The sequence below is a fragment of the Pseudopipra pipra genome, chromosome Z, assembly GCF_036250125.1.
Source record: "Pseudopipra pipra isolate bDixPip1 chromosome Z, bDixPip1.hap1, whole genome shotgun sequence".
NCBI lineage: Eukaryota > Metazoa > Chordata > Aves > Passeriformes > Pipridae > Pseudopipra > Pseudopipra pipra.
This window is the reverse complement of record NC_087581.1, coordinates 39,813,665-39,831,394: the sequence shown is the minus strand read 5'-3', so window position 1 is coordinate 39,831,394 and position 17,730 is coordinate 39,813,665. Positions and strand designations below refer to the sequence as shown.

The 17,730-nt window shown below is 38.2% G+C and overlaps 1 protein-coding gene and 1 long non-coding RNA gene across 4 annotated transcripts in view; both read left to right on the top strand.

Moving 5' to 3' along the window:
* EDIL3 (EGF like repeats and discoidin domains 3) overlaps positions 1–17,730 on the top strand; it is a 233,692-nt gene that overhangs the window by 199,857 nt on the left and 16,105 nt on the right. The gene's annotated exons all lie outside the window — the stretch shown is intronic.
* On the top strand, positions 8,615–9,396 carry LOC135407316 (uncharacterized). Its single transcript, XR_010426809.1, has 3 exons — positions 8,615–8,705; positions 8,913–9,152; positions 9,233–9,396. It is a non-coding gene; the product is annotated as an uncharacterized LOC135407316 (long non-coding RNA).

Genomic DNA, 17,730 nt, shown 5'->3' with positions numbered 1-17,730 from the left:
TTGAAGGTTTGGGGTTTTTAAATTATCATTATCATGTATTTTCATTTTATTTTCACTGAGTTTCATACATATTTAACATGAAATGTGTTGCAAGACCTGAAGAGCTGCACTTGATTAGCTGCATCACAAGAGCTGAAATGTTGACTATTGTTTCTGCAGAATCCACCTGAAGCCCTATATGGTGTTCAGACTCATTGATCTGAAGCAGCACTTTAGATTGGATGGTACATTGCAGTCATGCACTGGTCATACTGCCAGAATAAAAATTAAATCAGAATTACCCTGGGGTGGTAATGTCACTAATGGTGTCTGGATTTCTTTCCAAATTCATGGGGAGATTTGGCTCAATAGCTGTAATCCACACCTTTCCACTGCTGTCTACTATGCTAAAATTGTGGGATTTAGCAAGCTGATAAGGGTATCCTGAGATGCATATTGATTTTATAATGTAAGTATGTCACTTTCAAGAAAAAAAAGGCAGGATCTTTTAAACATTTTTCCAATTTCCTGTGGCACAGGTGCCAGACTCATGTTAACTTAGAAGTTAAGTGAGCTGTACTACAGAAATATCCAGTACAGCCTGACTACCTTGAAAAATAATTCATATTAAGAGAACTGTGGTGTCTTGAAACAGATAATTGTGTTGTCAACATCCCAATTTAATTTTCTTGTGCATGTTTTATCCCCTTAAAAGGATAAAGGTTTGCATTTTACACATCTTTACCAACTGTCCTTTTGCCTCCCATCACTTCATCCATCTCAGTGATGCTGACATTTGGTGCGGATTTGTGTCAGTCAAAACTTTAAATATTCTGTATCCATATCCATTTAGCATTTATACATCAAAAGAGGGGCAAAATTATGAAACCAGAGAAGTTTCAGCACTAACTACTCCGACACAAGTAATTTTAATATCAGGCAAACCAATTGCAGCATGTTACATCATAATTTATTTCCCTTTGTATTTAGGTTTGTTACTTTAATGATCAAATGCAGTCGTATGTATTTAATCTCTGGCTGTGTCAACATATTTCTAATCTATGTTTAAATTCAAGTGAGTGCTTTAATAATCAGATCTCTGTGGGATAGTTTATGCTGATGAGCATATTATAAGTTAAATTTGAAGCAGTAAGTCAAAAATAGTGAATAGCACTTTAAAAATGCTTTCCTTTAAGAAGTATTCTGCTGGTTTTACTCTTCAGGGATAAAAAAAAAAAATCACATTTTATTTTTTAACATAACTAAGCAGACTGCAATATGGACAAAGAGGGCTAGGATTTTGCACAGCTACCTTTCATTAGTAAAATAGTTTTGGAAACAAATTATTAAACAAACAGTCTGATGAGAATACTCCTAATCGAGCAGCTGTAGGAAGCTTAACCTTCATAGTTTTTGCCAGTAACTGGTGGTGTAGCTGCTGCAACAGCTCCCAGCCTTGTTCCAGGCAGTGGAACAAGAGAAGCGCAAGGCTAATTTGTGTGCTTTTGGGAACTGGGAGTGGGACACAATGTATTCCCCTTTGCAGCCTGTGAAAACCACACTAATTTAAGCTTTGCAAAAGGCAGAAAATGGTTCATGTCTCATGGTTCCTTGCAACCTAAAGCATAGTTGATATAGGTACAACTTTGAAGTGCTACTGTTTCTAGTTTGCAATGGATGAATTGCAATTTCTTAGAATTGGTCTGGCAGCACATCAGCTAAACTTGGATTGTGTATATAGCTATGAATCTTGTTTGCTTGCATGCAAAAATACCTTTAGAAAAACTAGGGTGTAGTTTAGTAAAGGTAACATTAGTAGCATTTAGGAAGAGAAAACCATATGTCACATTGCTTCGTATCGATTTGATATCCTGTTTAGAAAAGGCTCAGCTCCTGAAGTTTGTCCAGATAAAAATACATATATTACAGAGCTCTATGTTAATGTAGTACATAAAAAGTACTGGCAAGTCTCATCTCATTTATTTTAATTCAGGGTTTCTCCTCAGAAAGGTTAGTTCCGTATTTCTCCAGGATCATTACATTTCATCTGCTGTATAGAAATAAACCTGACTCCTCTGATATGCTGCCTGAGAAATTATGCACAAATAAAACACGGTGTTCCATATGCAATATACTTCTTAACAGTTGTGGTGGTAAATTTAAGATGCACGGAATGTAACTTATGTGTAACAGTGCACTTCTCAACAGTCTAAAGGCAATTTCAGTGCCCAGTTAAAATTTATGGAGTCTTCTTTGTATTATTTTGACCTAAAATATGTGTGTTAAGTTTCAGAAAAGTCAGTATACTTGTTTATAAGAGTAAGGACATGTAAACTGGCACAGGAATCAGTGATAAAAGAAGGCTATTCCTATAATATTCCAAAAATATTTAAGAAAGTGGTGATGTGCATAATAAATAGCATATCACTTGCATGCATCAGTGAGAATGCAGCTGGGGCAAGGTTTATAGAGAAAATAGATATTCCTTATGTGGCCAACTGATATGTTTTCTGTGATAAACAGGTAGATCATGTTCTTAATTTGGCAAGTATCCCCTGCTTTCAGGGATACAGGACCTGGATAGAGAGAGTTGGGCTGATTCCAAAGGGATGAAGTTCAACAAGGCCAAGTGCCGGGTCCTCCACTTTGGCCACAACAACCTCCTGCAGCGCTACAGGATGAGGACAGAGTGGCTGGAGAGCAGTCAGGCGGAAAGGGACCTGGGGGTGCTGACTGACAGGAAGCTGAACATGAGCCAGCAGTGTGCCCAGGTGGCCAAGAGGGCCAATGGCATCTTGGCCTGCATCAGGAACAGTGTGGCCAACAGGAGCAGGGAAGTGATTCTTCCCCTGCACTCAGCGCTGGTGAGGCCACACCTGGAGTGCTGTGTCCAGTTCTGGGCCCCTCAGTTCAGGAAGGATATTGAGGTGCTGGAGCAGGTCCAGAGAAGAGCAACAAGGCTGGTGAAGGGACTTGAGCACAAGTCCTGTGAGGAGAGGCTGAGGGAGCTGGGGTTGTTCAGCCTGGAGAAGAGGAGGCTCAGAGGAGACATCATCACTCTCTACAACTCCCTGAAAGGAGGTTGTAGCCAGATGGGGGTTGGTCTCTTCTCCCAGGCAGCTATCAGTAAGACAAGAGGGCATGGTCTTAAGCTGTGCCAGGGGAAGTTTAAATTAGATGTTAGGAAGAAATTCTTTACAGAGAGGGTAATCAAGCATTGGAATGGGCTGCCCAAGGAAGTGGTGGATTCTCCATCCCTGAAGGTTTTTAAGATGAGACTGGATGTGGCACTGAGTGCCATGGTCTAGTAACCATGGCGATAGTGGATCAAGGGTTGGACTTGATGATCTCACAGGTCCCTTCCAACCTGGTTGATTCTATGATTCCTGGTGGGCTAGTACAGGGCTAAGTTTATCCTATTGCTCGTAGATTTGCTTTGAAGGACTTTCAAATGTAGGTCAAAAATGAAAATAATTGAGGAAATGGAGAAATGGAGCTGCACTGACAGGTGATTGTTGGCTTCTAGTAATATTGAGCTGTAAACTCACAGAATGGCTTGGACTTGTCAGGGGAGGTGTCACCTGTCTGCTCAGGGCTAGAAACTGCCTTTGTGGATGTTCTCCAGAAGGTGTTTTCCACAGTGAAGCTCTATGGCTCAATTATTGATCCTAGTACTGGAAAATACAGAAATAGTTAAAAAGCTTGTGCCTATGCACAAGTATTCATCCAGAACTTACAGGAGGAAACATCACTTCAGAATAAAAACAAAAAAAATAATTTAAATGCATGTTTTTAACATTTCTCATGGCTTTGGCAAAAAATATTAGGGACTTAATATCTTCCAAAATGTCCTTGGCACCAAAATGAAACTGGAACTTCTCATGCTATGGATGTAAGCTCTTTTCTATAGCTGCCCCAGATACATCAGGCACACCATCCTACAGAATTTTATTCCCATTTTTTCATAGTGTCTCCTAGACTTTGATTTCCTCTACTGTAAGAAATTAACTTTTCCTACTTGCTTTCAACAACGTTTTTCTTTTTAAAACTTGCTCTTCTTCTTCTATGTATTTTCACAGATCTCACATAAATTTATCATAAATACATTTATACTCCTATATGTATATACATATATATAAATACATTTAAAAATCCCTATCTATTTCTCCCTGGCATAGGGACACAGAGTGCTGTGTTAGGGATTAGTCTTAGTGTGCAAATAGTTTAGAAAATTGATGGAAAACTGAATTAAGGTATATTCTGGGGAGAAAGCACAACGAGCAACTTCTCAGATTAGGAAAACCATTAAGAAAAAATTGCCTAAGTTTTACATATGTATTTCTGCATATTTAAGTATATATACCTGTGTGTTTGCACCTGTATCTATAGATATAGATTAGAAATAAATAGGAATATTTTTATAGTAGTCCACCCTGCATGAGTCATTTGTGTAGTGTCAGGACAAAACTGTGTTCCCTGTACCACTCACATCTGTGATGTTTTGAGCTGTAGACAGCTCAAGAGTCTTTACAGGGTACTCTTCCCACCTGCTGTCAAGAGTAGGTGCCATCTTACAACGTTCCAAACAAAAGCTCTTTCAAAAACCCTGCAGGTGTAAAGACCCCAATTGGCTTCTGTGCAATCAAAATACAGTCAGACTGCTGCTTGCAGATAATTTCACTGCCATCCCAGTCAATGAAGCTTTCTGTGAGATGTCCCAAGAAAATGGAAGGGATCATTTGGGGGATTTTTTTATTTCCTTTCTAAAAAGCCACTGTCCATTTCAAATGTGAGTTATTTATACACAGAAAATGAATCTGCTTTTCTTTCAGGTTCTGTTTTGGAGTTGAGTGTGCCATCAAAAATGGAAGTAGGGAATGCAGAAAAGATAATTTTAAAAGCATGAGTGTTCCTCTCTGATTTAACCTCTGACTTTTATGCTCTTGTGCATACAACCTGATTGCATACAACCTGATTACTAATTCTGGAAATACTGATAATTAGTATATCATCATGTTTTTGTTTGTTGTTAATTTAGAAATTATTTGCTTGCTCTGCAATATTACAAATAAAACCACTACTTTGAACAGGCTATTCAATTTGTATTGAGAAAAGAATGCTTTTTTGTAATAGATACTTTCTCTGTTTTGCCAGTCTTCCCTGTTTCTCTTGTTCAGAATATGGACCATTTACCATGAAAAGTCACAAAGTACTTCTAAATCAGGGTAAACCTTAAGGGTATATAGAGTCATGGAATCATTTAGGTTGGAAAAGAGATCTGAGATCATTGAGTCCAACAATTCCCCCAGCACTGTCAAGGCCACCACTGACCCATGTCCTCAGGTGTGACATCTACACAGCTTTTAAATCCCTCCAGGGATGGAGACTCCATCCCTGTCCTGGGCAGCCCTTTCAGGGAAGAAATTTTTCCTTCTATCTAATCTAAACCTCCCCTGTTGTTAAAACCAGAAGTATCTGTAGGAAAAATCTTTATCTGTCTCGTGAGTGGCTTTGCAGCTTAAAAGGACTGAAATACCCAACTCAGTAGTCTTGGAGGATGATCTGTATTTTGGGATGAGACTCCTGGTCCATGATAGAAGAGGTCAAGTTCACTTCTTGTGAACTCAGGAACTCTAATGCATGTACCTGTGCACCTGTAGCCAGGGTTTTTGCTGAAGCTTATGGGGATAACTCCATTAGCACAAGTGCAGGAGGTTAACCAGCCCCTTTTTGTGTGTGTTTTGTGCCTAAAACAAAGACACCATTTAATCCCAGCTGAAACACAGTGCAGTGCTTGCTCCAAGCAGAACATCCACCCTCAATTCCACAAAGCCCTTAAAGCTGATTAGTTTAACGTGACATTTGGGGAAAACACAGCAGTTATATTCCCTTTGGAAGGCAAGGTAGGCAGCAAGACCTTTCTGCAAAGACTTGCTGGGAATCAGTCAGTGAGGAAAAATATTAAAGAAGCTGCTGCTCAAAATATATGAATTTTCTATTAATGCCTGTGCTTTTTGAAATACAGTTTTCTGTGAGAAAAACAAACATTTTCACTATTGGATGCCGTAGCAAATTTGAAAATTATGTTTTTTCATTGAGCCATCTGATATAAGCACAATAATCTGCTTCAAGTCAAGAATTATTGCTGATTTGTGTTATAGTAATAGAGGTATATTTTCTGCTGCCTACAGAGCAAATACTTAGGGAACAGTTCACTCCATGGAGCTGCAATGCATGAGTGCGAAACATCTACTTAAAGGCAGTAAAGAAAATATAACTTTTTACTTGAATTCTTGATGAAAAACACTCCTTATCAGACAGTCTGCTACAACAAAAAAACCAAAGATCTTTTGTTTCTGTCTGCCAGACAGTGTAGTTCTTTGCTTTCTACTAGAAGTTAATCTACATTCAGACATGTTTTTATTTGGACTTTTTGCTGGTACGTGCAATTGGTAGATATTCAAATTTATTTCTCTGAGTTATACATCTAAAATAAAATTTTAACCCCCCACAGATGAAAGTGGATGTGTCACAACATTTCCCACGTGCTTCAAAGTTGACTGAAAAATTCTGGTTTTGAAAATTTTGATTGACTGAAATATTTGCTTTTCAAAATGGTGCAGATTCCTTGATGGTAAACACTGGGTTTTAGTAAATTAGATTTACACCCACCTGGCAGAGCAAGGGCTGCAGGAACCATTTAAAAGATTAATCTTTGAGAAGGCAACACTAAGAACATGAGAGAAAAACAAATAAAGGGAAGAAATGCCTGATGGATCTGCAAGAAAAATGCATTACCCAGAGCTGAAAATATGTTTTTTTTCAGATTTCTTAAAGCTATGATTTCATAGACTTCTCTGTGTGTTGCTGTTAAAAACTTTTAAGATTTCAACTTTGTTAATAATTTATCATCTCCTATCTTTTTGCTGTTTTACAGCAGAGCACACCTCACTCTCTGTAGTGTGTACAGTTCCTTGTGAGCTGTACCAGGTGTCAGTAGGGGTTGGGTGGGTATGTGCAAATATAGAATTTGCAAATACTCTGCTTCAGATATTAGTTTCTTTGGGATCCAGCCTTGTTTATTTTTAGGACGCAGTTATGTTTTTGCAAGGATTTTTTATGCCTTTGCAGCCATAGCTATACATTTCTCTTTTGCTGTCTTTGTTTCAAAAAAAACCCCAGTTGTATTCTTCTTTTTCAAAAATGTTAGTTGTTGCAATTAGTTTTAGCCAAAATACTCCTGAGGAATCTTTGGCACTCATCATATATTGAAAAATAAATGGGTTTTACTAGTGTGCTCGGTGAGAACATGGCCTATAATTTGCTGTTACCTAAATCTTTATTATGTTAAACGTAGAAAGCAGCAATGATGATTGGAACATACATATAGTTATTTATACTGGAAATGGTGGTAATGTTGTTTCATATCTCCAACAGCAACTTTCAGGTGTCATCTCAATGATGACATCCCTATAGCCATTAACAACCTTTGAGTCCATTCTATGTATTCCAGAAGGGCTTTTAGAGGCTTTATATGTAGGAACTTGCTCCAGGTTGTGTTTAAGTTGTAAAAAACACAGTCTCTTTTTTTTCTATAACCCTGAAAGTGGTTAGACCAGTGTTCTTTGTGTGGACTTTTTATGTGTGTTCTTTTTATGTTTCGTCATGGGTTAGAGTGCAAAAAGAGTGTTTTAATTTTACAAAACAGAAGAAAAAATAATTTTAAAAACAATATCCAGGGCTAATATGAGTTATAGGGGCCATTCATAGTCAATCAGTTCTCTTCCTAATGAAAATGGTCTACTGAGGCATAAGCAGAGATACTTAATTCCAAAATAGACATAACTTCAAACACTATGCTCCATGTCCACAAACCTCCCCTCTTCTGTGTTGTTTCCTTTTTCAGACTTAGAAAAGTCCAGATAAGCTTAGGTAGTTACTTGTCTCCATTGATTTACCTTGTTGCCTTTGCACTAAAGCACCCCTTTGATTAATTATTCAATAATACAAAGAACGGAATAGCCGTCATTTCTATAAAAAATTACAAATCTTTCAACAGTCTCTTCTCATTTGTATGAAAAGAGATGAAAAACATTCTAAGTGAAAATGCAGCATTTTAGGTTTTGCCATGAAATTCAAGATACTTCGGAGTTCATATTTTTACTTTTATACCTGTCCTTCTGAAAATGAAAAACGTTATAGATAATTTTGAACTTCCAATAGAAATGCATTCTACTATTGAAATGGTCAATCACAAAACTTAGTTTTGTGAAAACTAACATTCACATTGCAGAGATTTTTTATCACTTCTGAATACTAAAGCTCTGGTCACAGATCAGCTTTATTTAATATTTAATTCAATATAGTGCAGTTTGAATTAACTGCTAGAACATCAGTGGGTTCCAGTTCAAAATTTTGGGTTGAACTGTTTGGAAGTTAATTCAATCCAAGTTTCTTGTTGAAAATTCCTGTGATAAGTCCCAGTTAATCAGTTTTTGTGGAACTTCCGTCATGAAGCTTTAGAATGGAATTTATATTAAAAGTGGTAATAAAAGTTATTCAGTTGTTACTTTTATCTGGAACATTTAGAAGTCCATTCTCATGGACCTTCTTTTTTTCATTACCTGGAACAGAAAGTGCACCTGGGCCAGTCAGACCTAATGGCCAACGTGTTAATCAGCTCTTTGAAAAAAACTTCTTCACCTTTCATCTCTCATGATATTGAGGTTTTACTGTTTCGTTTGGGTTGGGTTTTTTAGCTGATTTTTTTTTTTTGCTTGCTTGCTTGCTTGCTTGTTTGTTTTGTTTTGGAGAGAGTTGGTGGTTTTGCTTGTTTAGTTGCTTGGTTTTTGTTTTTCTTATGTGGATTTATTTATTTATTTATTTATTTCTGACAGTATATAGTGACTTCTTTATTTTCTTTTTAACTCTAGGGAACAGGAAAATATTTTACCATTTAACTCCAGGCCTTGCCAACAGTTTTAGCAGAGCATTAATCCCATAAATCAGTCATGCCTTGTGCTCTCCACAGGCTCTGCAGTTGGTGAACAGCAGATAAGCCCTTACAGGGTGTTCTGAAAGCCAGGGAAATACATCTGTGTCAGATCAAAGGCGGAGCTGAGTTCCAGGGTTGGATCTGTCCTGCCAGTAGCCCAGTCTTGTTTTGACCAGAGGTCTGTTTGTGAAGCTTGGTAATAGGGGCTCCAGGGTGTCCTTTTGACTAATAACAGATAATCTTTCTTATGTCCTGCAGAATGAAGATTAATAGACCTTTTAATTGTATTCAAGCAAGTACATTATGAGATTATCACCTCAGAAGTGCCAAGCCATTTAGCCTAAAAGGGAAAAGAAACCTGATTTCTTCTGTAAACCTGGAAAAATACTTTTCTAGCTAAAAAAAACCAAAACAAATTTCTATACTGTAGTGCACTGATTTTGTGCATTTCTGCTGGTTATTAACAGTGTATCACTGGAATTAAAAGCTTGTCCTAACATTTCAGAGGGGAACACACAATGAAAAAAAAAATTAAACTTAGCAGTTTCCTGTTGTTTCCAAAGTCTAGTATCACAATGTTGACATTTTTAGCTTACAGCTACAGCAGCACAGCTGTATGAAACAAGTTGTCACGGTTTGAGAGCCCCAAAATCCAATTCCCTAGTCCAAACCCCCAACAACTCAACCCGGTGTGAGATGGTTTTTCCAGACACCACACGAGACTCAAAATGGGGGAAAGGGATTATATATTACAATGACTGTACAAAATAAATACTACAATACATCTTAGCTATCTCTACCATGACATAAAAGTATTTACAATGGATCAAATCTCTTCTCCCCTCCAAATAAAAGTCCAGGAGGGAAGATGGAAAGATCCTTTCCACTCTCAGAGCAGCAATGGCTCTAAGGCAGCAGGTTCTCTGTCTCTCTCTTCTATGCAGCAGCTGTAGCTGGATCTCTGCCAGCACTCACGAGGGGGTATCCAAGCCCTCTCGACCACTCGTCTTCAAGCGAGGGTCTTCTTCCATGGGCTGTGTTGACCCGGACACGGTCGTCTCACCACCGTCATATCAATGAAACTCAGGGGTCTTCGTGACGGTCATTATCTTCAGGGGATTCAAGCCCCTTTGCAGAGCTCTGTGCTCTGCCTCAAGCAGCAGGGGGGCCAAGGTCACCCCCTCCATATTCCTTCTCTGAGCTTTTCAGCTCTTTTCTGCAGTGCTGCTGCAGTTTTAGGACTTCCATTCAGTAGGAGTCCATTCTCTCCACTTAGGAAAGGTCACAAAAGGAGTTTGGCGGTTTTTGATTCAGTTCTTACCCCAGAACTCTGTCTCTGTCTGTAGAGCTTAGTCTTGCTCGCTCTCTCTGCTGCTGGCTCTCCTTCTCTCTCGACCAACTCTGTGTCTTCCTTGACTGCATGCTGTTTGCTGCTCCTTATCTCTTCTGGCTCTCTGCCACCGCTCTCTGGACGCTGCTCCTGCTGCTTCTTACAGTGGAGAAAACTTCTTAAGCTTTCTAGCTAAAGGTACTTAGCCCAGTTTTACACTGTTCCAAGTCCCTGTAGCCCCCAGCCGGGGCTGGGGAGGGCCACAGCCCCCCAGGGGGGCTCCTGCCCTTTCTCCTCGTGGCCTCAGAACATGGCCACCTCTCTCAACAAAAACTACAACTACTTTCTTCTCCAGTCTAAGTGTGATATGTTTATATTTTGCAAAAGGGTTCATTGGCTAAAAATCTTCAAGGGTCACCACCCCCTGGGGATTTACCATTTTATAACTTCAGGGGGAAAAACTGTTTCCCCTCACCACACAGGTTATGCATAACCTGTGAGAGATGGGCAAAGTCATTCCTAAAAAGAATGGCTGAATGATGCTGTCTTGGCTGCATTTCCTGTGAAAGTAAGAGTTATGCAGTCAGAGCTTTTACAGCCAAGGAAGAACTTTCAGCCTTAACCCCTCTTATCTTCTAGGCAGATTTAACTTTTCTTACAGGCAGGTTTTTGTTAGTATTTCAACAGTGCAGTAGTTATATTAATTATGAGTTGCTTTACAGCATCTTGTGTGCAAGCCTGTCTCCAGTTTATTTGTTGATCTACAGCCCAGATACTCATAGATTATTGGGACATTTTTATTTGCTCCAGAAAATATTTGCATCATTATTAATTGCCTGAGAAAAAAAAACCAACCAGGTAAATAATGAACTTCCATATTGCCAGTATTATTTTTCAATTTAAAAACCAAAATGAGCTGATCATGTGTAGGTGAGCCCATTTATGATCCCAACATTTTTACGAAGATATCTACTAGCCCTCCAATAAAAAGTGTCACATTATCCTCCCTACTGAAGACCGAACAGAAGTTCCAGTATTTCATTTGTAGGGAAGGATTTTTGTTTTCCCAGACATTGCATCACCACCCTTTGATTTCAGCTTAAAACCCATAATCTGCCAAAACCCCAAGACAAATGAAACCAGAGTTACCTATATTTCTCCTGGCTGGTTTTTGAAGCATTGTTATAAAATGTTAACTTACTCTTCACATTTCTGGCTATTAAATGTCATTCTGAAATTTACTGTTAAATAACCCACATCTTCCCTGCTTATATTCCAAATTTTCTTCTCTCTATTTTAGTCAGTATTTTCCTGCTCTTTTACCCACTCCAACATTCAAGGTTCCCTGCAGGGGTCCTTAAAAGAAAATTAAGGAATCTGCACTGGGACTGAGCCCACAGAACTGGTACACAGTAAATCTTACTGATAAATTTCCTCATCCACTTGAGATATATTTTAGTAAAATAAGGAGAGGTAACAAAATTATCTTGCTCTTCTCTATGTCTGAAGAGAGTAGAACATGCCCATCTAGCATCTCAGCATATTCCTTACTCATATATTAGAGGAGAGAAAAGCAAAAAAGTAAAAAGCTAATTTTTTTTACTATTGTAATTGTTCTTTTCTGTTTTATTTTTACCTTTACTCATAGCCAACACATTTGATCAAAACTTCTCACTATTATTGTCAGCACAGCAAGAACTACTCTAAATTAGGTCTTCAAGAAATTACACTCCTGAAAGCTACTTCTTACTGTCATCCATTTTTATGCAATTTTTTTATTTCAAGGGCAATTTTTTGCAATTTTTTCTTTTGTTTTTTTACTGCTATGTAGAGAACTGAATGTAAATTAATTTTTTTTCCCATTACCTTATCTATTTCTATTCATAACTAGGTACTGGGATTAGTGAATTGCACTGCACTGCTGGTAATAGTGTTTGACAGAAAAGCAGCAGAACACCATCAGCATGTTGTGTCAGGAACTACTCATGATCTATTCATATTTTTTTCTCTCTGCTTTATTTTAATGGCTAAGTATTGTTCTGTCCTTGGCTTTTCCATAAGAAAATTGATTGACCTAAAACAGACCATTGTTCCAGATTTTGTCAAGTATTGGAGTTTACTAATGCAGCTCAAAGGCTTCTTTTAGCTCCACCAGATGTCTAGACCTGCTTAATCACTGGTAATTTAATTTTTTAAATTTTAAAAATTAAATGTTTAAATCCTCTAGCATTCTCAAGGACTGATAAGCTTTGAATATTTCATAGCAGACAGAGAGATTGATGCTGTTTTATTAGTGGTGCAGTCAACTATGACATTTCTACAAAAATCCTCTAATCATATTTACAGTGAAAATACTTCTGTGCATAGATGTGAAATATTCAGTGTTAGGAGGGAAGGTTGTAGATTTAATCATCACTGATGTTGTAATTTCAAAATTCTGAATTTTCTTTTACTTCAGACCTGACCAAGCCTGGTACTACCATTTCCCTTGGGAATATTGGTACTCCCTGATAAGTTGTGAGAGTTACCAAGACCCATAGGAGTTATTCTGGTTTGCAGGATGAGTATGAAAACAGTATTATCTTGTGTGAGCTGCAGGCAGGATTTACCAGGGTGCTGACACAACCTCAGAATCTCAGCGCCTTGAGGTCACATAGGAAATGGACGACGATTCCCCTAGGCATTTTTGAAAATCCAGACCTTAAGGCTAAAATTTTCATTTTGCCTTTTTTTTTTCATTGAAATATCAATGAAATATGATTTTTCAGGGCTTAGTAAAATGTAGTAATGAAAACTTGCTCTGAAAGAAGCAAATACTGCTCTAAAAATGGCCACATGGTTATCATATACATCTGATTTGACTGAATTTTTACTAAAATGATGAAAAAATCCTATAGCAATTCAACTGAGGTTTTTCCCTCCTTTTCCTGTAATATCTATATAACAGAGATAACTAAGTATATAAATAAATTAATGAAGGATTCACACAATCTGTACTCTTTAAGAAGTAGCTGCTACTCAAGAAGTTGCTTGCGGAAATCGAGTGACTTGTCAGCTTATTTTCAGCATATTGGCCTAAGAGATATTTTTTATGGTCCATGAAGATTTCAAACAGGGTTCACTCTCCAATTTATCACTTTTAAATTGAATTGGAGACAGCTGATGGCACATGGTATTCTTTTAACTTATTTCTTTAGTGCAGTTACTGCAGCCATAAAGTCATTCAGAGGGAAAAACAATTAAGAGTAATAAGAAAATAGGAGCAGTATTTATTATCTTACCCTAAAGGACTAGAGACATTAAGAATATAGAGACACAGTGTTAAAATCATGCTGAAGGTCTAATCTTAAATGAAAAAAAAAGCCAGGAAAACACATACCACATTTTTAAAGAATAAAAAGAATGACACTCCAGTCTTATTTTATCTGAAAACAACCCATCTCTACCTGGGTTCATGAGAAGTTTAATTTTAAACATATGCTAGCTAATACAGACCCAATTAAATGCAAATAAATATTATTTTATTTTATTTTATTTATTTTACCTAGAAAGCATTAAAATCCTGTATAGTAGAATATTGAACAAAATGCTTCTTGCTATCAAATTATTATGGTTTCTTCTAGAATAATTCCTTTTGTCTCATACTTAATTTCTTCTTGTAATTTTTTCAGGTTACATTAATAAATATTTACCCTAGTAGTGTATATTTAGGTGACTATACTAAAAAAGCCTTCCTATGTAAGAAGTTGTGATGAAAATTATATTTCTCTACAAGGAGCATATAGTTGCTTGGGGTTTTTTTTCCTTCAAAGTTTTTAGATGAAATTAGCCATATAATTGTTTGGGTTGGCTTTGCCTTTGATGCTTTTGTTTTTAATATGAGCATTTGGAAAACAGCCTGAAATGCTGAGCTCCACAGTTTGCAAACAAGAAATGCTGCTGAAACATTGTTAGAAACATATATATGTTGCACATCTGCAGGAAGCCTTACTGTGCCATCACTGATTTTCCTGTATCTCCAGAGTCTGGGCATGGAGGAGAATGTAAAGTACCTCCATCTGATGCAATAAGACAAGGAGAGTTGCCTTTCTGGCCTTTATGATGCAGACACTGCAATCCTGCCCCTCCTTTTCTTAGGCTTGGGTGCAGGTGGCAACTCTCTGAGTGCACCAGTTTGCCCTTTGAAAAATCAAGGGAATCACGAGGTCTTAAATGAACAGTGAATAACCTGCTCAGCACAGGTTGTTTACCTGTTAAGTACATTGGACTCTCTTGGTGGGATTCAGGTGCCCATCCATAACTCCCTGCCATTATCTTCAGCATCCCAAAACATCTCAGACCTCATTGCAAGACCAGCATATGTGATCTTGATGATCTGGACCTTGGTGAATTAGCAGCTGGAGACTAGGCCAATCTTCTTTTTTTTCAATTTCTTAAGGGTGAGACACTCAATTTCTTAAGGGTAAGAGCCTTAAGCCACCAACAGTTTTCCCACTTTGTGTTGGACCAGGTTTTTTATTTTTGATCCTGGTGCTTTTCTATTGGCCAAGTACAGTACAGCTACCCAGAATTCATCAATGTTATCTGACAAGTGATTTAAAAAAAAAAAACAGTCTACAAAATCAGAAAGGTAAAATAAAATAAAACCTGGTGAAAAAATGGCACCTCTAAAATAACAGAGAAGCTGAGCATAGAATTAGCTGTACTGGAAGCAGCAACATAATTATCTGTATAAGGAGAGGAGTAAAATGAGCATTTTAAATAATCCTAAAATGAAGAGATGAACAGCTGAAGGTCGAGTGAGCCATTTCACCATTATCTTCACTGTGAAATAGGGTCTGGTGCTCTCTGTATACTTGGGGTCCTTTCTTCTGCTGTTGCTGCCCTGTAAGTGTCCAAGGCCAGGTTGGACCAGGCTTGGAGCAACCTGGTCTAGTGGAAGGTGTCCCTGCCCATGGCAGGGAGTTGGAAAGGGATGAGTTTTAAGTTCCCTTCCAACCCAGCCTTCTGGGATTCTATGACCTTATCTAACCCCCCCATTAATGTGTGAGGTCATGGAGACTTCTGCCATTTGTGCCTTCTTGAGGCTCGTCTACTCCTAAGCCAGAATTGCAGCATGGCTCTCTGTTTCCAGGAGAGACTGTGTGAGCTGTCTGGTTCTTCACCTTCCACACATGACCTCATGAAAGATGCTCATTTCTTCTCCTGGGTCCTGTCCACACATGGCTTATTATTCATGTGCTCTCCTAGACTACAAGTCTGATGACAAGCAGCTGAGGGAGCTGGGGGGGCTCAGTCTGGAGAAAAGGAGTCTCAGGGGGCATCTTCTCACTCTCCACAACTCCCTGATGGGAGGGTGGAGGTGGGGGGGGGGGCTGGGGCAGGGGCGGGCAGGCTCTGCTCCCAAGGAACAGGGGACAGGACCAGAGAAAACAACCTCAAGTTGTGCCAGGGGAGGGTCATGTTGGATCAGGGAAAAATTCTTCACTGAAAGGGTGGTAAAGTGCTGGAACAAGAGTTCACCATCCTGGAGGGATTTAAAAGCTATGTAGCTGTGGTGCTTAGGGACATGGTTTAGTGGTGGACTTGGCAGTGTTAGGTTACTGTTTGTACTCAGAGTTCTGTTAGTTATGGTTTATTAGCTCTGGACTAGGCAAGGCTTGCATGTGACTGTTTCCATAATCATGGAATTGCAAGACATTTTGGGTGGAAAGGGACCATCCAGTCCCGCCCACTGCCATGAGCAGGGACAATTTCCACTATCCCAGGCTGCTCCGAGCCCTGCCCAATCTGGCCTTGGACACTTCCAGGCCAGGGATGGGACAGTCACAGCTTCTCTGGGCAACAGAAGGGTCATTCCTCCTGATCCAGAAGACCTATTTCCAGTACAAGTACTCATCACTACAAATCTAACTGCACAGACACGGGATTCATGCTGCACATCCAGGCAGTGGTTCGTTAAAAATGTTTCATAGTCAGGTGGATTTATCTTTGTACATTTTTTAAATTAATTCTCCTCCAAATCACACAGAATCATCCGTAATATCTGAAACAAGGTGGGAAAAGGGAATAGTTATAGCCTGAGAGGGTTCTTTCAGACACAAGATGTTAAACTGCGTTTTGATCAGCTCCTTGTAGAAATGTACATTAACTGTAAACCATGGTTCTTCTTGTAAGCAGGTAATGATCCTATCAGTTGCAGACTAATTGCCCCTACCTTGTTCTAAATTCTGCTGCACTGAAAAACCCAGAGTCACATTCTAATCCTAATCACATTCAGCTTTGAAGAATACATAGTGGTTGTGTGTTAATTCAGCTTCTCTCCCCAGTAATTTGTTTGATTGTCTGTTACTTGCAATCTGCACTAACTGAATCAATGTGCTCTGTGTCCTGATGGGAAGTTATGACTTTCATTTAAGCTACTTTAATGCAGATGTTTTGCCTACAAATGGTGTAAATTCTTCTCACCTTTCTGTTCTATAGTTTCAATGCACAGAATGAAAAAAAGCATGTTAACCATTTGTAGAAGGTAATAAAGCAACAGAGCAAAAACTGTATTTATTTAATACTGGGTTAATAATGATCTTTGTGGCTTGAAAGTGTCACATCAGCTTATGAATAAATAAGTAAATAAGGGTGCTTAAATATGAGAAGGAGAAGGTGGTGCTATATCCCTTATTCTGTTCCTCCATCTCCAGTAACAGGTATTGTCTGTATTGTCAAGACCAGGAACAGAGTCTATCTTTTCATACTATTTTTTTCTTTCACATTTTTTTTAATATAATACACACACACATATATTCTACATAGTCCTATATAAGTCTTTTTGAAAAACACTGAGCATATGCTAAATTACCTTCCAGCTTCCCACATAATTTTCCTGAACAAGAGAAAATTGTTCAGGAAAGTACAAGGCCAATGGATACGTCCTATAAGCACAAAACAATCATTAGTAGGACATTTTTATTAACACTAGATCATGTGATAATAGAGATTTATTGTGATTTTACCTTTGGAATCCCCTGAATCTTAATGAGATTTTTTTTTCTCCCTGTTCTGAATTTCAATGAGAAATACTCCAAGTGTCATGGCCATGTTAAATATTTGTGAAAATCTTCCAGCTTACTTTCAGCATTTTAAAAATAAACAACTGGTTTTGTGGAGGCATTTTTTCAAGTTAACAGAAGAGACATTTACTTTTAGCACAAGAAGCATTCTCTGCTAAAAAGAGGTTACACTTGTAAAATGCTAATGTCTAAATTATTTATAAAGAGAATCTGAAGTTGACTTTCAAATGTTTAGTTCAAAAGCTGCCTGAAAGTGTTGACCAATTAGTGATTTCTTACCAGATCAGGCTGGGGTTGGGGTTTTTTTGGAAAAACAGACTATTCATTTAAACTCCAAAATATTTGGAAGGAAGGTCTGG